This window comes from Malaclemys terrapin, chromosome 2, assembly GCF_027887155.1.
Source record: "Malaclemys terrapin pileata isolate rMalTer1 chromosome 2, rMalTer1.hap1, whole genome shotgun sequence".
In the NCBI taxonomy this organism is placed as follows: domain Eukaryota; kingdom Metazoa; phylum Chordata; order Testudines; family Emydidae; genus Malaclemys; species Malaclemys terrapin.
In genome coordinates this window covers 235,826,265-235,851,931 of record NC_071506.1, presented here as the reverse complement: position 1 = coordinate 235,851,931, position 25,667 = coordinate 235,826,265, and positions in this window count along the sequence as shown.

The window sequence follows — 25,667 nt, the reverse complement described above, 5'->3', positions numbered from 1 at the left end:
AACACACATGCTTCCTTATGTTGCAATCCTGACTGATTTCATTGCTTCTTAGTTCCCTTATAAATTTGTGGAGATTTTTTATGGGTCTATACGTTCTAATCTATCCCATCATGATCATCCATTAACAATACCAACAATTCTCTATTTTAGCCCCTAAACTTTCAAATAGCTGCGTGGGATTTAGAAACACAATACCCATGGACTTTTATAGGCTTATTGAGATTCTACTGTGTGTAAATCTTTGGAAATTTAGGTGGAACAGTTAAATATTAATGACTAGCCACGAGTAAATTGAACAATTCAACTAATAATATTAAAATGACCCTTCAGAATTTTAAAATTTAAAAAAAGGTGGGTTTTTTTCTCAAAAAATAACTTAAGGATTTTCTCTTCCTTTCTCAGTATTTTCCTGTTTGATCTCCTGTCAGCCCTGAGAAATAATTCCCACAGAAACATTCTTTGCAGTATTTGTGCTCATATAAATATATATTTAAGACTCGGTAAATACTGGGGGGGGGTTATTTGTGTTGTTTACTCAGTAAACTGCAACAAATCCTTTATAGCTATTACAGTCTGCTGCTTAAGTGTGTATTATTGTAGTATAAACTGAGTTCCAGATGATATGCATATCTTGAGCTCTGAGAGGCCAGCAGAAATGAGACAGGAACTGAAACTGTTGAGGGGATTCTCACAACTTGAATGTTCACATTAATGATAACGTCTACATTGGAGATAGAAGGGGGAGAACTAGAGGGAGTGTAGTACTAATTGGCAATCTATTTATAAAAACCAATAAGGTTTGATAATGAAAAAGGCACTCCGAAAATACTTTGAGGAAGAAGCACTCAATTATAGAAAAGAAAAAAGAAACTGCAACAGGGTGAAAAAACCTCCACTATGAGGGTGGAGAGAACAAGACAGACAGTTCGAGGGCTAGTTATAAAGGAGCCAGAAATAAAGGATTCTGTACTCAGGGGAGATTTGAACTTTCCTGGGTGACACATACGTCAAAAAAGGGATCATTTAAGTGAGTCATAGGTATGTAGAAGCCAACATAATGATCCATAAAACTGAGAATCTAACCAGAGGAAAAGCCATCCAGAGATACAGATGACTTAAATTTCTGGAAAATGCTGATGGTAAAAGTGACATCAGCACCTCTATTTCTGCTGCTTCAAGAAGAACCTGGGCCAAGCCCGAGTAGCTGAGATAGTAGGAAGGAGCAGAAGGAGATAAGAATGGGAGAATGAGGAGCAGGAGAAAGCATCTGAGAGAGGGAATGTAGATGTTGCCTATAGTCCTCTCTCTGATCTTTTCTCCAACACGCAAATTTACCTAATGTGCCCTTCATGAGTTCATTTTCTTCTCTGACAGGGATATTGGCCTAGTGGATGGGGGGAAGCTGTAGATGTGGTATATCTGAATATTTAAAAGGCTTTTGATACAGTCCCAGATGACATTCTCATAAGCAAACTAGGGAAATGTGGTCTAGATCAGTGGCTCTCAACCTTTCCAAACTACTGTACCCCTTTCAGGAGCCTGATTTGTCTTGTGTACCCCAAGTTTCACCCCACTTAAAAATTACTTGTTTACAAAATCAAATCTAAAAATATAAAAGTGTCTCACAGCACACTATTACTGAAAAATTGCTTACTTTCTCATTTTATCATGTAATTATAAAATAAATCAATTGGAATATAAATATTATATTTGCATTTCAGTGTATAGTATACAGAGCAGTATAAACAAGTCATTGTATGAAATTTTATTTTTTACTGACTTGGCTAGTGGTTTTTATGTAGCCTGTTGAAAAACTAGGAAAATATCTAGATAAGTTGTTGTATCCCTTGGAAGACCTCTGCGTATCCCAGGGGTACATGTACCCTGTTTAATCTATAACCCTGTTATAGACTAAATTACTATAAGGTGGGTGTACAACTGATTGAGAGACCCAGGGGTGGTTATCAATGGTTCACTGTCAAATTAGGGGGACGTATCTAGTGGGGTCCTGCAATGGTCTTTCCTGGGTCTGGTATTATTCAATATTTTCATTAATGACTTGAATAATGGAGTGGAAAGTATTTTTATAAATTTTGTACATGACCCCAAACTGGGAGGGGTTGCAAGCACTTTGGAAGACAGGATTAGAATTCAAAGTCATCTTCACAAATTGGAGAATTGGTCTGAAATCTACAAGATGAAATCCAATGAAGACAAGAGAAAAGTTCTATACTTAGGAAGAAAAAAATCAAATGCACAACTACAAAATGGAGAATAACTGTCTAGTAGTAGTACTGCTGAAAAAGATCTGGGGTCCCGTGGATCACTAATTGAATATGAGTCAACAGTGGGATGCCATTGAGAAAAAGGCTAATATGATTCTGGGGTGTATTAACAGGACTGTCATATGTAAGACACAGGCGATATTGTCCCACTCTACACAGCACTGGTGAGGCCTCCACTGGATACTGGATACCGTTCTGGCCACCATACTTTCAGAAATATGTGGAAAAATTGGAGAGAGTCCAGAGGAGAGCAACAAAAATGATTAAAGGCTTAGAAAACATGACCTATGAGGAAAGGTTAAAAATACTGGGCATGTTTAGTCTGGAAAAAAGAAAACTAAGTGGGGGACCTGATAACAGTCTTCAAATACATTAAGAGCAGTTATAAAGATGATGGTGCTCAATTGTTCTCTATGTCCATTGAAGACAGGGCAAGAAGTAATGGGCTTAATCTGCAGGAAGGAAGATTTAGGTTAGATATTAGGAAAAACTTCTAACTCTAGGGATAGTTGAGCCCTGTAATAGGCTTCCATGGGAGATATGTACCATCTTTGGAGGTTTTTAAGAATAGGTTAGACAACAGCTGTCAGCGATTGTTTACATGTATTTAGTCCTTCCTCAGCACAGACGATTTGATTAGATGACCTCTAGAGGTCCTTTCAGCCCAACATTTCTATGATTCTGTTATTCTGACACAATAGCTCACTCTGAAGGGAGGAGGTTAGACACATCTCTTCATGGTTTGAGCCATGGCATGTGATGCCACATACTTTCCTGCATCTGAGAGTAAATCAAAAGCCAGTAGCAGTCTCTGGACTACATGATGACAACAACTGGGGAGGAGGTTGAGCAGGTGCATATGTGTCTCTACTATCTTTCTGTATAGTACTGGTGAGAACACATAGAAATCTATAAAATACCTAAATACCTAAAAGCTTCTGGGTTCCAGGAAGCTCAATACATGGAAGGGAACACAGAAAAGAGCAAAGGGCGGAAAGGACTCATTTATGATAAACTAAATTAGTACCTAACTTGGATAAATTCTAGACAAAAAAATGACTTTTGTATGTATGCATTTGAAATATGTAAACACCAAAAAGGGGGGAGAGTCATTACAATTAGAAGTACCAGTTTATTCCCAGTGCTCTGCTCTCTTCTCTGGCTTTATGCTGAACATCACATATAATTCAAGGTTTTGATTCTCTTCAAAGCCTTACATGGCACTGGCCCAATTTACCTACAGGATTGACTCACCTGCATGATCATGACCTCCCACAATCACTATGCCCCACTGAAACAGTGGGACTGTCAGCCTTAAGGATGAAATTTGTGTGTGTGCAGAGGAGAGAGAGCTTTCTTGGTATCGGCCCATGAATCTGGAACTCATTCCTAGAAGAGATCAGGACAATTACAAACTACACCATCTTCAGAGCAAAATGCAAATCCTACTTCTTTGGTCCAACCTTCCCACAAAAATACTGTATTGGCAAAAGATTTTAAAATATTCATAAGCAAAATACACACAACAAACAAATGTTAAAGAAAATCCAGTCCCTACTGACTGTAGGCAAGAAGGAGTCAGAAAAACGTTATGTGTGGTGGTTCTAGGTGTTTATAAGTTTGGTAGATGCTCAGATATATCACTAATGATGGTTGTTTAAGAACCAAGGCAGAGAACTGGACAGGAAAACAAATGTAGGTTGAATAGTAGAAAAGATTCACAACTCAGTAATGAAGTCTATTAGACTTTTTGGTGTTTATTGTCTATATCCCCAATCATGCAATTTGCTGCACCTGCACAGAGACTCACTGAATGGGGATCAGTATAAGCACAACAGTGAGCCTGCATAGAGTGAACTGCAGGATCTGGAGTCATAGACTCTATGGGAAGATGTTTAAAACAGGTCACTTTTACTCAGTGCTTTGCAGTTGTTATAGTTCACTGAGTAAATCCATATAGCCACTTTTTAATATGTAGTTATTTCTCCCATACATTTCTTTGTGTCAGTAAATCTACTTTCCATATGCAAATAACTGCCATCAATTTTTGGCTGAAAACAGTTTTTAATTTCCATAGTAACCATAGATTCACACATACAAGTAACTTCATTCAGGTGAGTCTAAAGTTATTTTTGTCAGCTTCAGTGGGCCTGCTCATGTGATTAAAATTACCACATGTATGAAAATGCTTACAGGATTGGGCTCCATGTCCGTATTTCAGTCATTTTCTCTGTCTTTATTTGCCAATATAACCATGTTTAATAACAGCTTTGAATTATACAAGCACAAAGCATTTCAACAGGTAAACCTCTTTATATTATTTATGTATTTATTTTTAAATACACACCTAACTTTAAAGCAGCCAAACTTCTTCTTCTTCTATTTTTTAACAAAAAATCTGATCAACAATATTGCTTCTGGACTGCGATCTTTTCTGTCACATTTCATTGTGAAACAAATCTTTACAAATGGGTTATAAACAAAAAGGATTTATACCAGAAGTGCCTACACAACCTTAACTATAGGTATGCACACCTACATTCTAATTGAAACAGATGGATAGCCACAAAGAAGTTGGTTTGGCTCCACAGAAATCACTTAAAAAGACAGCACAGCTTATATATCAACTATATTATTTCTCCTTAAAATTGATTTCTACAGTGTAACATTTCATTTTTATTTGCACACAGTTTGTTTCTCACTGATTAAATAATTTCCCAAATTACCTTGATTCTGTCATCCCTGTTTATAGCTAAGCATAACAACCAAATTGTTTTTGCTCTATTTACATATTTAATGCAGTGCAATATCTTATTCCATAAGAAGTAATAAATATGGCTTTATTTTAATCCCCTTTCAAAGTATCTAAAAATGATTAATCCTGTATAAGTTTCTACATTCAAAAATAGGATCAGCTGTGTCAATGAGGCATTTTCTAGCTAGTTTAAATATGCTGATATTTATATCTCTGTCCTATTCAGTTTTTAAAGCAAATGATAATCATTTACTCTTCAAATTCATTATTTACATGTAGGATTTCTGTTTTGCTAAAATTAATTTTCATGATGTTTTGGCCAAAGAACATCCATGGGTCTCTTCCTTCTCTTGGTTCCAGCATAGGTGCATCTTGGGTTAATTAAGTAGCAATCTAGGGCACAACATCTAAAGAGCTGCCAGACTACTGTTGGGACCACTTGGTCACTCACCACCAGGTAAGTTCCTAAATCACTCATCTTCAGCTGAGGATTTACATCCTGTCCCACATCACCTCCCTCCTGCTTAGCTATGTGCTGTGCAGTGGGAGCCTTTGAGACTCAAATGTGTCCCTGAATTTTTTATGTGTCTTGGCAAACCCTCCCTAGAATCAGTGCTATGCTTTAGTGAAGAGGATTCTGGAGTGCCTTTGGAAAGCATAGGTGTTTCGACTGATGGCATTGGAGAACAAGAGACATACTTTGGAGATAGAAATGACATAGAAAAGACAAAGACAAAGAGTTGTAGATCTGGACGAGTATCGTTCTACATATCTGAAAGATATGTAGAACGATAGGGGGCTCTAAATGCTTTGTCTATGGTGCCAATGTACGTAGAACTCACTACAATCCCACAGGCTAAACTGGCTAAGTTAAAACAGGAGCACAACCATTTTCATACTAGGGATATATGAACTTGTTTTACTAAAACAAGGTTCCCTCCTTTCCACCACCCTCAAACCTTCACCCATTTTTAGAACCAAAATTTACTTTAACCTTTTTTGAGGTTCTGAAATGTTTTGATGAATTCTCTTTTTCCCCATTGGTACTTCTAGCTGCTTTTCTACATTCTGGCTAGGGGTTGGATGCTGTGATTTGCTTAGACTCCTTGAAGACTTTAAGGCCATAAGGTACCATCATGAGCATCTAGTCTGACCTCCTGTACACTGCAGGCCACAGAATCTCACCCACCGAGTCCTGTATTAGGCTCATAACCCCTAGCTGAGTTCAGAGGCCATGAACACACTGCAATCCTGAAAATAAAATGAAACTTTATTTCCTGGCCCTACTCACATGACCTGGGCAGAGTTCCAAAAAGGAATACATTTATTCCATGTCAGGAGTCAGTGTTGACTCGAATGGCTACTGTTATTTATGGAAGGGGCTGAACACCTTCCAGTCCCATTGTCTTTAATAATTTCATTTGTTTTTAGGTTCTCCCATTGCTTGTTTGTGTGACCATGTGCAAAGATATAGGATGAAACTTTACTCAGTATCTATGGTGGTAACTTGAAAGTTCTGATTGTGATTATTTTGGCATTTTGGCATTTTTGCACAGATCTATTCAATTTAAGATCAGCTGCAAAAAAATATAATATTTGGTATTTTAGGCTTTTTGAGTTCTACTGCATTGTTCTGTTTATAGTTTGTTATCATGTACCTTTCTTATTCTTTTTATCCCCAGTCTAACTGCATTGCTGAGTTGAGGGTTTGAGGTCATTTTAATTTTTGTCATCAGTACTAAGAATAAATAGGGTCAATTTGATATTTTCAGCTGCAAGAGTCCAAAGGTGAGAATTATAACCCACTGTGCTAGAGACAAGAGATTCAGTGAACTCTAAGCTTCCTTCAGGCAGAGGAAACTACACTCATGCTCGTCAAGGAGATTAACAAGAAATCTGATCGAGTCTGGAATACTATTGCTGCAGTGGATTACAAGTCTGATCTCCCTTTTTTCCTGAATAAATAAGCTCCAGGGCTAGGACAATGGTACAGAAAAATCAAATAGCATCACTGGCTATGAAGACAAAGTGTGTCTACGTAGCAGACCCAATAAAATGAAGATGAAGAAGTCTACTGAATATAATTATAAAACATATTATTGTATATAATATTTATAGCAATATTTTTCATTTTATATTATTCATTATCTATTATAATATATAATTTTATCCAACTCTTTGTCGGTCTTGTCTATTTAGACTGTATGATCTTTGGGATAGGCCAATCTCTTACTAAGTGCATGTATAGTGGCATAATGGGGCCCTGATCTCAGTTGGAGCTTGTAATGTGCCACAAATAATTCATTAAAATTACACCATTGGAAAATATAAACCATTGCACCATATAAACATATGATAGTTACTGGATGTACCAACCAAGGCTTAAAGATTTCAAGGCATTTATGGAGTGTGGAATTTTGGAGACTGAACATAGAGAAAGGCGTCATACAAGTGGAAAGAGAATGCAGGATAATGTCGTTTGCTGACAAAAGAGATTTAGGATGCTGATAATCTAATTGTTTGATCTTCAAGACAAGAAAAGTATTCTGGAGTTACTTGCGAAAATAAGATTTTATGTAGAAACCTGGGGATTCTCACCACTTGGACGGTTTCACCCCAGATTGTATGTGCTATTGCTTTTAAAACAGAACAGACCTTTCATAATGAGAAAATAGTTAATGTTCAAATACATCCAGGCTCTGTTGAATGCCTCTTTTTTTCCTCTCTGGTTTATTGTATCCAAGAGTCATAATAAGAGGGGGGGTTGGAGAGGAGAAAGCACAGCTCACTGTACATATGCATAGACTATGTACCTGTCCTAAGGTTACCTATTACCTGAAAAAGTACAGTACGATAGCATTATCTGGAAAATGTACATTTCACTGACAGCAATTAAATCTACATTGACTGCAACTTTCTCCCTCCCTATTGAATGCCTTTTGAGTAAAATCAAGAAAGATTCTGGTGACACCGACTCTGTCCTGGAGCAAGATGATTGCTGAGATGGATAAACTGTAATCTGTTTAAAGCTTGTGATTTTTGTTTTTGCCATGGCTGCAATTCTTTGCAGCAGAGAGCAGCTGGGATGTTTCCTGCCAGTAACCAGACATCTCATGCATGTTTCATAAATATGTCTTGCTACTGAAACAGAAAGTATTAAAAGGAAGTTAGTGCAAGTTTGAAATGGTTTGCCCTTATAATTTTAAAGTAGCCTAGGATGAAATTCTGGCTCCACTGGAGTCAACAACAAAACTCCCAATGATTCCAGTGGGTCAAGGCTTTCACCCCTAATCTTTAACCATGATGTAAACCCTTTCAATTTTAAATCAAAGTAGTTGTAGATGATACAAGTGAAACAAAATATGTCATGGCTATTTTGTTACACTCATCTAATTTTAAAATGGTCAAACTGTTGACTTGTCATTCATTTAGGAAGTGCCCCAAGGACTGGACTTTATATGTCAAGTTTAAACCTAGCTTAAATGTTTATGGTCAATTTATAACCCAAAGAAGATAGGGTTTATAATGGAAGTGCTGGAACAACTTAACTTGAACTATGTCATTAATGTTGCAGTAATACTGGTATATAGCTGAAATATTCTTAATATAGTACAGCAGCCCTCAGTAATGGAAGCATGTTTTAAAAAGGATAAATTCAATAATCCCAGCAGACATGTCAGCTATATTTCATTAGCAGAAAATCCTTCCTAATAAGAGTATTGTTCCCCACTTTATTAAGCAATTCACAAACTATGGCAGAGAATTAAGAAATGCATATACACGTGTATTCTGTTTAACTTGTATTGTTGTGGATTTTTCACTGTATTTTGTATGCTAAGTAAATCTTGCTTTATTTAAGATAACTTGGATTTATGATTTTTCCATAGGATAATTAGTGTGTGCCACTTCCAAGAGAGAAGAAAAACGAACTCCTGACTTCTGTGAGCTGTGGAAGGATGGTGTCAGAGACACCAGCTCAAGCAGCCAGTCAAAGGACCAAGGGCTCTATTTCAAATGGTGCTGCTGTTATCTTGGTTTATAGCCAGGTTAGAGCATCGAGAATGTTCAGAAGGCTGGATTTTCAAGCATACAGGAACAATGAGACGCAATATTAAGCATACCAAGAAATAGTTATTTCATGAAGAGCACTTAGAGTGAAATCATCTTCCCAGCACCCAGCTCAGGTAACTGGGCTGAGCACTGAAGAACTGAACTGGCAGAAATAAAGAAGGACTCTTTCCTTTAAGGCAACAGAATGGCTGCAGATCTGTTCACAAACAGCAATGGTGTGACTGTAGTAAGGGTTTGTGCAGTGGCAGATTATGTAGTCTTGTCCCACTTCCAACTCCAAGCTATGCAGAGGAAGTGCATATCCACAAATCCTGCCTGCCCCTTGCATAGCATAACTGGTTCTACTACAAAGATTGGTTTTTCAGCATTGATTCTGCTGTAAGAAGACCCTCCACACTCATGGAGCAGGGAGAACTATGTGCCCGTAAACACTACTAGAAGCAAGAGATTAGTATGCAACATAACACCTGATTTCCAAAATATTCAGAGAAACCATTTTGTGCTCACAGTTGCATATTGATCAGTGGCCTTTTACCCATCATAACACACATGTTTCCTTCCTGTTTGTGCTCTAATTTGCAGTATGTAAACAACTTCCCAGAGCACCATCTTCTCGGCAGGCAAGCAAAGACTGGCTTTTGGAACTGTCTCTTTAGATCCCTCAGTCTCAGCTTCCTTTTTTAGTTTTCAGCATTCTACATGCTCCAGCCTGGCCATAAACTGAGATATCAGCAGCACTACTTAAAATGGAACCCTTGGTCCTTTGACTAACTGATTGAGCTGGTGCCTCTCAGACTACCTTTCCACATCTCACACCAGAAATCAGAAATTCATTTTCCCTCTCTCTTGGAAGTGGCACACAGTAATTATCCCATGGAAAAATCATAAATCCAAGTCATTTCAAGTAGAGCAAGGTTTACTTAGCATACAAAATAGACAGAAAAATCCAGAATGATACAATTAAACAGAATAAATGTAGCTGAGTCTAGAGACTACACAAAAACATAACTTGCCAGACTTAAATCTGTCAGTGTGAAAATATGAAATGGTACCTATAGTAAATATCTATAAAACTCCTCTCTGGTCCCCTGTACTTGGTGAAGCTGCCTGCTTGCCTGCCCAATGTCCTTGTATCTGTGTGATCTGTCTATCTTAAGGCAATCACAGATTGTGTCTTCTTAGGGTTGCCAACCCTCCAAGATTGGCCTGGGGTCCCCCGGAATCTGCATCGATCTCCTGGTGACTATTGAAAGCAATCCAAGAGATTTTAATTGGATATTTTAGGAAAATGACATTATGTCATGTTGGGGGGGGGAAATCTCGGAATAGATTCAGTCAGAGTTGGCAACCCTATGTGTTATAGGTGAGTGAAATCCTGCCCCATTGAAGTCAATGGCCACACCCCAAGTGTTTTTGTTCTTCCTCTTTTTGCTCCAATTTCTTTCTGGCTGGTCCAAATTTATTTTACACATTATGAGCCTGATCCAAAGCCCACTGAAATTAGTTATCACTCTCTACAAAATTAGTTTGGAGCAAGCAAAACTCCAAAAACTGTTGACAAGTCATAGCCCATCTCACTGCCTCACATCTGTGAGGCCTACTTTAGTGATCATACATAAGCCTATTTTTCCTTTTGCGGGTGCCTTTTAAAAACAAATCTGTTTTTGTGAGAGTCTTTTTTCCCATATATTTGGTGTTGACTTTGCTTGGTAATAAGAAATCATTAATTCTAAAAAACTTCAACCAACAGAATCAGATTACAGTTTCAGGAATTCCATTTGTTGAATATTTTGCTTTGTCCATGGTCTGATTTTTTTCTGCAGATTTTTTTTCAAAGAAGATCAGCTTCCACAATGTTCATTGTTTAGATGCCAGCTATTGTTTATATTCAGTCAGCCATTTATTTCAATTCCTGGAAAGCTTTACTTTGATCAGTTTGCTTTCTTGCCTATTTAGAAAGTTGGTGTCACAACTGTCATGACAGTTTGATGGGGAAGGTGCCATCTCTCTAACACAAAAGCAGCCAGTGGTCCTAACATGCCAGGAAATCAGGAAACAGCATAATCCAGCATGAGAAAGCATGCTGACAAGCAGAAGATGTATGAGTGAAGACTTCCCAGCCTCGTAAGCAGAAACTCCAGCTATCTAAATGAGGAGGGGATGAAGAAATAAAGACTGAAGACAAGAAAAATGGAGACCTCAGGAAACATAGCTAAACAGTTTTATATACTGCTGTCATTGAGTTCTCCTCATTTTCAATGGATGTAACACACAAGTAAAAATCCATCCAATTGTCAATGTTGACATTCATGTGCAAAAACATTTTCCTATGCCACTAATTTACAATGCATGAATTTATTATACTTCCGCTGTACATTTTACAGCTTCCCATCCTTGAGTGAGTAGGGCCACTTGTCTCTGTCTCTTCACACTCCCTGTCTTGGGTATAACAAATCTCTGCCTTTTAGGCTTCCAAAAGGGCACTCTTCTTTCTCACCCAGTCATCTACAATCAAAAGGCAATGCAATAACATATATCTATACAGATTTGCAGATATATTGTTAGATTGATCATTTTGTATTGTATGTATGTACGTGCATATGTACTGCAGTTAACTTAAAGATGGAATAGTCCCGTCAAATCAAATCCATTCTTCCTCAGCATTTCCTCAGTAGCGCAACCTTATCCTTTTTTGGAACATTCTCACTTCAAGAATCACATTTTTACTCTCTTACCCATTCTCCTTTTCATTATAAATTTAGTAGGAGTATTAAATTGTAAAACATGTTAAAGGACATATTTTATATTAAAAAATACATAATTGCCCTGGGTTCATGTATGTATAACTGGTTCATGTTTTTAGAACAAATAACGATTGAAGGTATGCCATAATTCATAAAGAACCAATGATTTATGTGGACCAAAATTAAGTATTTGTTTTCAAGGTAAATCATTAACACATTTTTAATTTTTATTTCACACTTTTCCAAGCATGCAAAATTGGCATTAGTATTGAGAAATTTTGTACCGGAGTCACCAGTCCTTCTCCAAATATTAGTCACTCACATCTTTCACAGTTGTTGTTTTTAAGAAATAACGTCAATCAGTAGGAATATTGCACTCTTTTCTTTCCGGTGACCTAATTCCCACTGCATCCTAAACCAGATGAACAACAGTTGTATCTAGTTACTGTGCATGGATTGAGGTGGCTTTTGCATTTGTCAAATATGTGTACCAACTGACAGACGTAAGCAGACCCCCATGGTACTAGTGCTAGAGAAGGTGGGGTGCTTATACCTGCTGCTGCTGTGGAACAAAGCACAGGCTACTGCTGCTCTGGGGCTTCCCTAACTTGCACCTCTGCTGTTATAGCCTCTATACATGGCTTCCATCAGCTGAAAATCACTGATCAACTGCAGCCATACCTATTTCTGCCTACTCTGTCCCTTCCATCCTCTGGCCTGCCCTTTCTACTAGAATAGCCCATGCACTGGGGCTTCCACAGTGTCAGTGCCCAGTTGGCTCTACACTGCGAGGAGTGTGCAGTCTGCACAGGAGGGAATTAGCTGGTAGATCCTCTGCCACTCTGAGCACAGCTAGAACAAAATGGCTTCAGTTCAGGGGTGAATTTTCCCTAAGGTCCCAAACTCACAGAACTTATGCACTAGTTCAGATGTTACATGGGAACAATAGCTGAACCAAATTCTTCTCTTAGTTACTCTAATGAAATCCCATAGTCTATAATGAGATTTCACAGGTGTGAGGGAAGAATTTGGCCCTCTGTGTTTAGAACTACGATAAAAATCAATAAATTTCTTCAATACTAATAATGTTTCTGCTGCTGGATCCAGCAAAAAAAGTATCCACACTTGTTACCAATACTGAGGAAACCTGAATTTCATTCCAGTTTTAAATAGTGAGGTCCAAATTCTCCACTCAGTTACACCAGTGCCACCCCATTAAATTCCTGGGGGAGCACCGGTATAACAGAGAGGAGAATGTAGGGTTACCATACGTCCTCTTTTTCCCGGACATGTCCGGCTTTTCGGCAGTCAAACCCCCGTCCGGGGGGAATTGCCAAAAAGCGGAACATGTCCGGGAAAATGGCGGCTCTGTTTAAGAGCCCGGCTGCCTGAACGCTACCGGCTTCGGGCAGCCCCCTGCCTGGAGACCCTGCGCCGCTGGAGCCCGGGAGGGGAAGTGCCCGGCTGGGGGCGCAGGGTCTCCAGGCACGGGGCTGCCCGAAGCCGGTAGCGCTCGGGCAGCCCAGCTCTTAAATAGAGCCGCGGGGACTGGAGCCTCCAGCCGCCGGGGCTGTGTGTAACTGACACAGTGTCAGTTACACACAGCCCCAGCCGCTGGAGGCTCTGTTTAAGAGCCGGGCTGCCCGAGCGCTACGGGCTTCGGGCAGCCCCGTGCCTGGAGACCCTGCACCCCCAGCCGGGCACTTCCCCTCCCGGGCTCCGGCGGCACAGGGTCTCCAGGCACGGGGCTGCCCGAAGCCGGTAGCTCTCGGGCAGCCCGGCTCTGTGTAACTGACACTGTGTCAGTTACACACAGCCCCGGCGGCTGGAGGCTCCAGTCCCCGCGTCTCTATTTAAGAGCCGGGCTGCCCGAGCGCTACCGGCTTCGGGCAGCCCCGTGCCTCCGGACCCTGCGCCGCCGGAGCCCGGGAGGGGAAGTGCCCGGCTGGGGGCACAGGGTCTGGAGGCACGGGGCTGCCCGAAGCCGGTAGCGCTTGGGCAGCCCAGCTCTTAAACAGAGCGGGGGCGGCTGGAGCCTCCAGCCCCCGGGGCTCTGTGTAACTGACACAGTGTCAGTTACACAGAGCCCCAGCCGCTGGAGGCTCTGTTTAAGAACCGGGCTGCCCGAGAGCTACCGGCTTCGGGCAGCCCCCTTGCCTCCGGACCCTGCGCCCCCAGCCGGGCACTTCCCCTCCCGGGCTCCGGCGGCGCAGGGTCCGGAGGCACGGGGGCTGCCCAAAGCTGGTAGCGCTGGGGCAGCCCGGCTCTTAAACAGAGCCTAAGAGGAGCAGAGCCTCCAGCTGCGGGGGCTCTGCTCCTCTTCGGCTCTGTGTAACTTATACAGTGTAAGTTACGCAGAGCCGCCGGAGCCCCGGAGGGGAAGTGCCCGGCCGGGGGCACAGGGTCCGGAGGCATGGGGGCTGCCCAAAGCCCGAGCGCTACCGGCTTCATGGTTTGCTGGGCAGCCTCCAGACCCTGCGCCCCCGGCTGGGCGCTTCCCCTCCCGGGCACCAGCTGCGCTGGGGAAGCGCCGGCTGGGGGCGCAGGGTCTGGGGGCTGCCCGGGAAACCGTGATGCTGGTAGCACTGGGGCAGCCCTTTCCCCCTGGCTGGGAGTGGGAGGGAGGAGGGGGCGGAGTTAGGGTGGGGGAAGGGGCGGAGTTGGGGCGGGGCTAGGGGTGGGGAAATGGGTGGGGCCATGGCCCGTGGAGGGTCCTCTTTTTTTATTTATGAGATATGGTAACCCTAGGAGAATGAATGAAGTAATGTTTTCTCATTACCTTCCCAGCAGTTTGTTTCATTTGCCTGCAGTAAGAAAACTACAATTAGAAAGCATTTCATGTTCATAGTTTGCTTGCAATATGAAAAAAAACAAGCCTATAAATTTGTCTATGAATGTGTTATGCACTGTGCAGTTCTACTAAAAAGGAAGTTAGCTGTATATTAGCGTGATGAACTGAAAATGTCATAATGTACTATTTTGTCCAGAGTAATTCAGATTAATGTGCCTAGAAATATTACTTGAGGTGTCTAAATTGTAAACCATTGTCAATACATATGTACTCTTTCAAAAGAATTGTATTCCTATTTTACTTTATGATGCATGCTCTTTTAGGTGTTTATAAAACATCCTCTGTTAGTCTTAAAATGCTAGTGCAGTTGGTATTTCTTTCTGCAGTCAGTGCACACCAGCATTTAGCCAATTGCACTTGCATGTGAGTGTCAGGCAATGCAGCTATCAAACTGTCAGAAGTTTGGGTGCAATTGTTCCCATCCTGTCTCATGAATCCCTCAGCTCTCAGTCTGCATTACCCAAAGTGGTTATAGCAGACAAACGCCTGATTCTTTATGTCTGAAAAGCAAAAAAGAAGGAATGAATTATCCCAGGAATCCAAAGGAGATAAAATAAGAGATAAGAAATGCAGACGATTGCCCTCAGACCTCTGAACAATCAGTAAGATGGTTTCAGAAACTCCTGCTGTTGGGAGCTTCAGCCTTAATATTAGCTCTGAGAGAAACATCCCATCAGTACAGAATCCTAAAGAATAGGTAGGAAACCCTGAAGAAATATAAGCCTCCATCTTTTAATTTAGCTTATAGACTCATAGACTTTAAGGTCAGAAGGGACCATTATGATCATCTGGTCTGACCCCCTGCATGCTGCAGGCCACAAGACCCTTCCCTGGACTCTGCCGTTGAAGTCCCCAATCCTGTGTTTTAGTGACTTCAATCGGCAGAGACCCTCCTGCTAGTGATCCCTGCCCCATGCTGTGGAGGAAGGCGAAAAACCTCCAGAGGCTCAGCCAATCTACCCTGGAGGAAAATTCCTTCCCGACCCCAAATATGGCGATCAGTAATACCCCGAGCATGTAGGCAAGAGTCTCTAGCCTGACCCTTGTTGGCCATTATACTATTTACGGACCATTGCTTGGTTTTCCTTGGCTACTATGTTTTACCATTAAACCATTCCCTCCATAAACTTATCTAACTTAATCTTAAAACCAGACAGGTCCGTCGCCCCCACCGTTTCCCTCGGAAGGCCGTTCCAATATTTCACCCCTCTGACGGTCAGAAACCAAAGCATTTGAGTAAGTGAGAGTACAAGCAAAAGCTCTTACCCAGCCTCCCATTCCTAAAATAACAGACTATCAAGTTGATTCTCCACTCAAGGAATTTTCAGTTCATGGATTATTCACCTAGTTCACACAGATGAAGACAAATGCTATTGATGCTTATTATTGCTTGTATTTTTTGTCCTGTTTGTATAGTAGAAAGATACATTTATGATTTCCCAAAACTGTAAGTTCTGTGCAAAAAAATCTATACTGGTTTCCATATCTAGCCATTCATGGTGATGTATGTGGTTGACTGAAGAGGGAAGTTACATTGAATGTAAAATAGATCTACAGTAAAACCTCAGAGTTACAAACACCAGAGTTACAAACTGACCAGTCAACCATACGCCTCATTTGGAACTGGAAGAACACAATCAGGCAGCAGCAGAGACAAAAAAAAAAAAGAGAGAGAGAGAGAGAGAGAGAGAAGCAAATACAGTACCGTCCTGTGTTAAATGTGAACTACTAAAAAAAATAAAAGGGAAGCAGCATTTTTCTTCTGCATAGTAAAGTTTCAAAGCTGAATTAAGTCACTGTTCAGTTGTAAACTTTTGAAAGAACAACCATAATGTTTTGTTCAGTTATGAACATTCCATTCCCATGGTATTCATAATTCTGAGGGTCTACTCTACTGTGTTTTTCAAAATTGACATGCTTTCCAAGAGTAACCATGGAATCCAGCTTCCTACTTTGTACTGGCTGATGTCATTGCATCATTATTGCTAAGGAAGACTTAGGCATACTGATTATAAGGAAAAGTGCCTCCAAGCTTGCAGTGTTAGAATTAACATGCATTTTGGGAAAACATGAAGGTGTCTGGAGACAGAAACCCTTAAGTTTTTTAAAGATTGGAGGATGAGATTAAACAATTTGGATTTCACTGGAACTTCTCATGACTAAATGTTGATGACAAGAATACTTCTAAAGAAATTTTTGGTTAATCATTTTTCATAATCAAAGGCTAGTGTAGTGGGGCGGCTGCCCCACTCCTGTAGAAAAGGGGTTAAAAGCAGTCCTAGAGAGGGTTGCAGCTGGAAATAAGGGGAGTGAGAACAGCTGGGGGAAGCCGACATGTTGCTGACCACAGGTGTGGCCAGCTTAATCAGGGCCCAGCTGGCCCTGATAAGAGGGCTGAGGGCCAAGGACTGGGAGACACTCTCTCTAGCTCCAGAAGGAGAAAAGGACCTGGGTGCCTGGAAAGCTGAAAAGGGTATCTAGGGTGGAGCAGAGCTGGGGGAAGGGCAGAGGGAGCTGGGGAGCTCTGGCCTAGCAAAGCCCCAGGCTGCAGGCCAAGTTAAGGGCCTGCAAAAGGGTACTAGGGTGCAGAGGGGCAGCCCAGATATAGGCAGAGATGGGGGTCCAACCCCCCCTTGCCGATGATGTGTGGCTTACAGACTGCCGTCTGCCCCAGTAAACGGGGGCTAGATAGTGACTGGCAGTAGCCACTGAGGCAAGGTGGGGATAGGGGGTTGGGGTTCCCCTGGGTGGGGAGACCCAAATTGTGGGTTGCTGCGGTGGGCAGAACCCCTGGGCAAAGGGCACCGGGGTCCGGGAGGGACATGGGGGCCAGCGACAAGCAAGACATCAGCCGGCAGAGGGCACTCCAGAGCTGAAAAAGAGCTAATTCCCTGGACAACCAGCAAGAGGTGCCACGCCAGTGAGTTCTCGCCCCACCATAGCTAGACATAAAACAAACCTTGGATTTCAAAAAAATTATTGAATAGAAAGCTTTTTCTCAAGAATAACATATGAATAAGCAATGGCCTCCTACACTAAGGTGAGTGAATGGCTTCTTTTTTTTGTGCTCTCTGAGGCCTGGTCTACACCACATGGTTAGGTCAGTGAAAGGCAGCTTACGTCAACCCAGCTATGGATGTGTCTTCACTAAATTTGGCTTCTGCCAACACACGTGCCCTGCTATGCCAACTTAATAACACTACTTCTCTGAGCAGCATAGAGTCATGGTCAATGTAGGTAGGTCGAGACAGTGATAGTGTAAATACTGCATTAATTACATCGACTGCTACTGGCCTCCAGGAGCTGTCACACAGTGCCCACACTGACTGCTCTAGTCACCAGTCTCTGCTGGCCAGGGCTCAGGTAGACAGGAAGTCACCCCTCACCATTAAAGCCCAGCAAATTTTTGAAATTTCTTTTCCTGGTTGCCTGCCTTGGTGAGCACACCTAGCAGCTCTCCACTGTTGAATGTAACTGCCCAGCTGACCATGCCGGCTACACACTGCAGATGCACTTCTGCCTGGTGTGTGCAGACAGACCTCTTATCCAGCTGTAGAAATGTCAACATCTATGAGCAAATTACTCAGGAGATGCAGGAGAAAGGCTACAAAAGGGACCAGCAACTGTGCCTTGTGAAGCCAAGGAGCTGCGGCAGGCATACCTGAAGGCCAGGGAGGCCAACAATTGATTCAGTGCTGAGCCGCAGACCTGCTGCTTTTATAAAGAGCTGCAAGCCATCCTCAGCAAAGACCCCACCAGCACCCTGAAAAGCACCCAGGATACTTCTGAGGACCCCGAGTCACAGACTTCTGCCATGAACAACTAGGAGGAGGAGGAAGAGGAGGAGTATGAGAGATGGGTGACCGGGGGATCCAGCTGTGCAATGAGTCAGGACATGTTTTTGACTCCACCACAGTCCAGCCAGTCAAGCACAGACAAGACTGATGCAGGGGAAGGAACCTCTGGTAAGTGTGCCATTTGCTGTGGAAATTACAGTAATGGAACCCCCAAAGTAGCAGGACACATCTGTTGATTTATTCTTTTACTTGTGCTAGAAGAGGTAGTGGAACAACATAGAGAAGTACAATTGCTATCTGCTTTTCATTCCCTCCTAGAGTTAGGCAGAGAGTGCCATGCAGAGTAGTTTGTTTATGTGCACCAGGATGTCCTGTGAATCCTCTATAGAGATCTCTGTGAGGGGTGATTACCCCACATTCACCTTGCAACGTTAATGCAGGCCAGATGGGCCAATTAACCCATTAGGCAGCTGATTAAGGAGGCTCTGCTGGGCAGGAATAGGCGGGGCTTATAAAGCCCAGAAGCTGAAAGCAGGAGAGGCTGCTGGGAAAAGGCTCTTAGGAGAAAGGGAGAAGTGAGTGGGTACTACAGCCTGCAGTTACTCCCTGGGAAGAAGGAGGCTTTTGGGAACTGGTAGGCCTAGGAAGAAAAGGAGAACCAGTAGTAGGAAAAAGTCCATGGCTAGAGCAGTGAGGCCTGGGCTGAGGGTCCCTGGGCTAGAACCCAGAGTAGAGGGCAGGCTTAGATTCCCCTACCAGTCACTGGGTGAGTGGCACCGAGGCAGTGAGCAAGAGGGCTGCCTAGAACTATTGAGAGTTAAACTCCCCCAGATGCAGCAGGGAACACTGACAGTGACACAGCCGGAGGGCTGAGCCATGGAGAGAACACTGTGGTTCCTGAGGATGCGAAAAGAGCTGCAGGCGGATGGAGTGACAGTGTGCAAAGTGCAGACAGGGAGGGAGTCGGCCTCAAGCTAAGCCCCACAGTACCAGAAGGAGGCGCCAGTCCTGTGACAATCTCAATGAAACTTTCATGGAGGTACTCTGCAATCCTCTGCCAAAGGTTTTTGGGGAGGGCTGCCTTATTTCTTCCACCATGGTAGGACACTTTCCCATGCCACTCAGCAATTACTTCAGCAGGCACCATTGCAGTTCACAGGCTAGCAGCATATGGACCTGGAGGCATCAGGATGCCAGCAGCAGCTGTGCTCTCTCTGCCTCTGTTAATCTCAGGAGTGAGATATCAGCTAAAATCACCACCATCTATGGAAAACAGTACTAGTATTCAGTTCCATTGTCCTATTATCATGCCAGCAAGCTATTCTTCCCCACCCCACACCGTGAGCCATACTCAACATGGCTGGTGCTGTGGCTGGCTCTGTGCTGTATCAATCCCAAGCAGAAGTGAGAATGTAGTGCTTACAACTTTTGGGGAGCCGGGGTGGGGGGGTTAAGTACCTTAAGATTCTATTTACGTTGGGGAATACATTGACAATGGTACTTGTGTGTGTTGTATCTGCAGCTGCCATTGTAGCCTTCAGGGTCTCCCGCTCCTCACCTGCAGAACACCTGAGCCAGATAAGAAGGAAAAAGGGGAGGACTCAGGATAACATGCTCCAGGAGATCCTGCAAGTCAGTACTCAATCACAGAACAAGCACAAGGCTCTGAGGATCACCCTTGCAGACAACATGGAGAAGGATAGAATGGAGAGGAGAAAGGCACAGGAAAAGGAGAGGGACGTGCAGCAGGAGACGCTTGCACTTCTCAGACAGCAGAGATGCTGCAGACCCTGGTAGACATGCCGGTTCAACAATCCAGTGCTTGCCTCGCTCTATAGCCCATAAAGAATTCAATATCGGGACCTCCCTATGCCACTCCTCAACATTCCACATGGCATTAGGGGTCGGTACACACTGTGCTTATCACTCCACTCAGGGGGACATTAAAGACAATCATAGCTTCACATACCCTGACCTCTGATAGCCACAGTGGGTGCATGTGTACCTGAAATGGAAATGACTGTTCTTTCCTCTTCATAAATTCTGTTCCCTTAATTCATTAAGTTATAAAAAAAAATTAATTGCCTGTTTCATGTTACAAAACACAATTCTGTATTTTGGAACATAATTCACCTTTATTAGTTCACAACATAAGCTTGCTGGTGCTGAGCAGGCCTGAAACCTACCAATTTCTTGTTACTTCACTTTGACAGAACCCATAACATCATTTGCAAACAATATTAATAGATACATTGACAATGTTATATTCCTACATACGTAGCAATCATTACAAGGCTGCAAAAGAGCAGGTCCAGGAAGAGCACGTTACAGCGACACACCCTACTCTGGCTCACAATTCAAATGTTCTCTCAAAGCCTCTCTGTTGTATAGCTCCGCATTAAGTTCTTCTAATAGCACTTGTATCTGGCTATTCAAATTCAACAGACTGTAATTCCACTTCTGCCCTCCACCCCAGTGGAAACGTTTCCACTTCTGCTCTCCACCCCACTGGAAACGTTTCCCCTTTTGCTTCACAGATATTATGCAAGACACAGCAGACAGCTATAGCCATTGAGATATTTTTCTCACTGAGGTCGAATCTTGTAAGTAAACAACACCAGTGACCCTTCAAATGACCAAAGTCTCATTCAACTGTCATTCTGCACCTGTTGAGCCTGTAGTTGAAGCACTCACTGGTGCTGTCGAGGTGGCCGGTGTATGGCTTCGTGAGTCATGGAAGCAAGGGGTAGGTTGAGTCTCCCAGGATCACTATTGGCATTTCAACATTCCCAATGGTAATCCACCAGTCAGGAAAGAAAGGCCCTGCTTGCAGCTTTCTGAACAGTTTTGTGTTCTTAAAGATACATGCATCATGCACCTTCAATGACCAGCCCACATTGATGCCAGTAAAGCGCCCAGCGCTTGCATGACCATAGAAAAGTAGTCCTTTCTGTTGATGTACTCTGGCAAAGTGGTCTGATGCTAAAATAGAGACATGCATGCCATCTTTTGCCTCACCACAGTTCGGGAACCCCATTGCTGCAAAAACATCCACTATGCCCTGCTTATTGCCCAGAGTCACAGTCCTGCATAGCAGGATGCGATTAATAGCCCTGCATGCTTGCATGACAATTGCTTCTGTGGTGGATTTCTAAATTAATTCCCAACTGACCAGTAGCAATCTGCTGTTGCAAGTTTCCACAGTGCAATCGCCACTTGCTTCTCAGCTATCAGTGTGGCTCTCATTTTGGTGTCACTGCTCTGGAGGGCTGGAGCAAGTTCAGCACAGAGATCCAGAAATGTGGCCTTGTGCATTTGGAAGTTCTGCAGCCACTGCTCATCATCCCAAACCTGCATAACAGTACAATCCCACCAGTTAGTGCTTGTTTCTCAAGCCCAGAACTGGCCTAGAATCGTCATGTTCCCCACGGCTCCTCTTGCTGCTCTGCAAATACTGCAGGATCATGCGCCCTGTGCTTGCAATGCTCATGACAATAGTGCAGGGCTGTGCAGGCTCCATGTTTCTGTCAAGAAGGCGGACAGCAAGGAGGGACATGGGGATTTTGAAAAGAAGACACAAAATATTATGGAATGCAGATGAAATTATGGGGTGGAGAACACTGCATTATGGGAAATTGACCCCATGCTCCCAGTCACCCCTGCGTGACTCGTTTCAGCCCCATCTGGCATTGCACAAACTTACCAAAAGACCTTGCACTGGATGGTGGCAAGTTGCACAGTGGGATAACCACCAGGGTGCACTGCATTCTGCATCGATACAAGAGCTCCTGGTGAGAACATGCACCACCGACACAAGGAACCAAGCATGCACTCATACAAGTGCTGTAATAACTGCGACGGCTGGGTGCCGATGTAACTTAGGTCAACATAATTTTGTAGTGTAGACATGGCCTTAGACCTGGTAAGCATCAGTTACCACTGTCCTAGGGCAAGTGTCTTCTGGTTCACACAGTTGCCCTGAAAGTGATGGCAGGCCTATCATTGAGACGGAGAAATGATGACTCCCTGCCCAACTGAAAATACCTCTGACTTTGTAAAGTGTCTGTCATTGTGCTTTATAGACAAGTTTCAAGAATCCCTGTAAAAACACCCCTCAACTGCTGACTCTCTGAGAAAGTATTACAGTCCAGTCAGAATTAAACACAGCATTCAGTTTTATAGATTATTATATAGCATTGCAACCAAGCCACCTAATTTTAAGTTAAGACAGAGCTGGGAAACAGATCTGAAATATACTTTGTCAGATGCCATTTGGGAAGAAATCCTATGCAAAATTGAAGTATTTTCTTTCAGTACCAGGCACAGATTAATTAATTTTAATCTTCCACAGGGTGTTTTTTGTTTTGTTTTGTGGTTTTTTATATTTATGATGAGACTGTATAAAATAAATCCCTCTTATTTGTTATATTATAAATAGAATCACAGGTTAATACATGAATCACATACATTTTGCAATATTATTTCAGATGCAAACTTTTTGGAAATATGTAACTGGTTTTATCTTAGATGGACAGTATTAATTTAAAACTTGATCACCCTGCTGTTTATCAGGATCACTGGAAGAGGAGATAAAGAATTATTATTGCACTAACAGAATGCTGGTAGTGGCAGACATATTGCTCTTGGCTCAAAGAATAATAGACAAATCCTTGCTGTGCAGCTCATTAACAATCCCCACAGGCCAGGTCTACATTGATAATGCTAAACATTCACCACCACCACAAACACTGGTTCAACTCCGTCAGTGTTATCAACAGTGGGAGCTCTAGTATAGGATTGCCAGCTGTCAACAGTGTTTTTAAGACTGTTTCTGATTCCTGCTTTGAGCAAAATTATGTGATATGATGTTAAAAAAAAATGGGCCAGTGACCCACATTTCCTGTAAGCTGTGTGGCCGCGCAGCAGCCTATTTAGTGCCACGCAGGCACTCAGGGAACCAGCCTGGCTGGGACCTGCCATGGCTGGGGAGGGGCGACCCGAACCTGCTGTGGCCGGGGCACCCCCCTCCGGCCACAACTCAGCCCCAAACCTGCTGTGGCTGGGGGAGGGGCTGCCCGAACCTGCTGCGGCCAGGGCGCCCCTCCTCCGGCCCAAACCCAGTACCAGCCCAGACCTGCTGGAGCAGAGGCACCTATCCTGCAGCCCCAGCCCCGGAGCTGCTGTGGCCGGAAGAGGGGCACTTCTCCCCCCCAGCCCATGTGCTGCTGCTGGGAGAGAAAGCTGGGGGGAATCCTCTCTCCCTGCCATAGCCTGGAGCAGCCTCCTGCACCCCAAACCCCTCATCTCCAGCCCCACCTCAGAGCCTGCACCCTGAGCTGGAGCCCTCACCCCCACATACACAGCCCAACCTTCTGCCCCATCCCAGAGCCCACACCCCCAACCCTCTGCTCCAGCACTGTGCCCCCTCCCACATTCCGAACCCCTCAGTCCCATCCCCAACACGTGAATTTTGTTATGTGCACCGATATGAAGGTGATGTGTCACACATCACCTCCATATTGGTGCACATAAAAAAATTCATTCTGCACATGTGTGGGAAAAATTAGAGGGAACACTGCCAGTGATCCATCTATATGAGGGCTCTCAACATTACTATTACTGGTGGACCTTAACTGGTTTTGCAACGACGGCAAGTTTCTAGAAATTTTCCCTAGGGTGGGCAATGCCTTAGGCCATGTCATCCGTACGGTGCTGCAGTGGTGCAGCTTTACTGGTACAGCCATGCTGCTGCAGCGTATGTGGTGAAGACACCTAAAAAAACCACCTCTGCAAGCGGCATGAGCTCCCGCCAACATAGCTCTGTGCACACAAACGTTTATGTCGGTGAAACTTATGTCACTGGGGGCGGGGTGTGTGGAATATTCACACCCCTGAGCAATATTAGTTTTTTTTTTATGTAGGCTATAGTTTCCAATCAAGTGATCTGATTCTTACTTTCACTGTCTGTCTTCGGGGCTGTGACCCAAGGATTACTTGATGCCAACTGCCATGGGGCAAGAGGTACACAGAGGTACAGGGATCCCCTGAGTCAACCAAAAGAATGTTATGGAAGGTCTCTAATGAAAGCCTATGTCACACTGGTCATCATAATCATTGCAAGATGTGTATATGGAAAATATGTGAAGAGTTATATATATATATATACACACACTACAAATTATCCTGGCAGGCAGGGAGATACATATCTCACTCTGGCTGGCCATATGCAAATTAAGTATTGTATAGTTCACTATGAACGCCCATTTACAGCCTGAGCAAAATGCTAATCAATAGATTGGGAGGGATGTAGTTAAAAACAAAATTAACAGGAGTTGTCCTGTTTAGGGGTAAGACAATGAATTGTTGAAACTATATCTAGGGTACAGAAAAACCCCCAGGTATCTCTTCAATCTGTGAAGACAAGCTCCCAGTGTGCTTGATTTTCTGAGAAGGGGTCTCAAACTGGTTGAAAATACTGGGGAAAAAACTTGGGATAAGCTTTCTTGTAGGATATAGGGGAATCATGCATTGTTAGTTAAGTCTTGAGGAAGTGTGTTACATATGTTTTATATGTAACCATTTGTTTCCAACATTCTTACTCATTATCTCTTGAATCCCTGTTATTTAATCATAAACGTACTGTTTTCACTATATTATATATAAAGTGCTATGTGTTAAGCAGGCCCTCTCAAAGGCCCAGAGAGGCCCAGGCCACTTCCAGCTTTTGAGAACCCTACTCATAATAAAAATAAAAAATGACGACACATGGTCTAATCTTGTGCCATCAGAACTGATATATTTTCATTAATATTTATGAACATTTTTAACTCTTTAATATGACAAAATCTATATCAGTTAACAAAAAAAATATATGTCTTTTACCACATCGCATCTCTTATTTGCTTAAATTTGCAGCTCTAAGCTGAGAGAGTGGGTCACATTTTGGTCCGATGGGGATGCGCGTAAAAACAAGTTGCAAAATTATCAAATGCCAAAAAATTTACAAGTGTCTAAATTTGAGGCCCCCTTTGAGCTTGAGGCCCAGACCAAATGGCCCTCCTCGCCTCCCCCCGATTGGCCCTGGTGTTAAGCAAAGTGGTGATCCTGAGTTGACTCTGACACTTAGGGATCTGGGGCAAAATCAGTACTTGGTCCTGCTAGTGA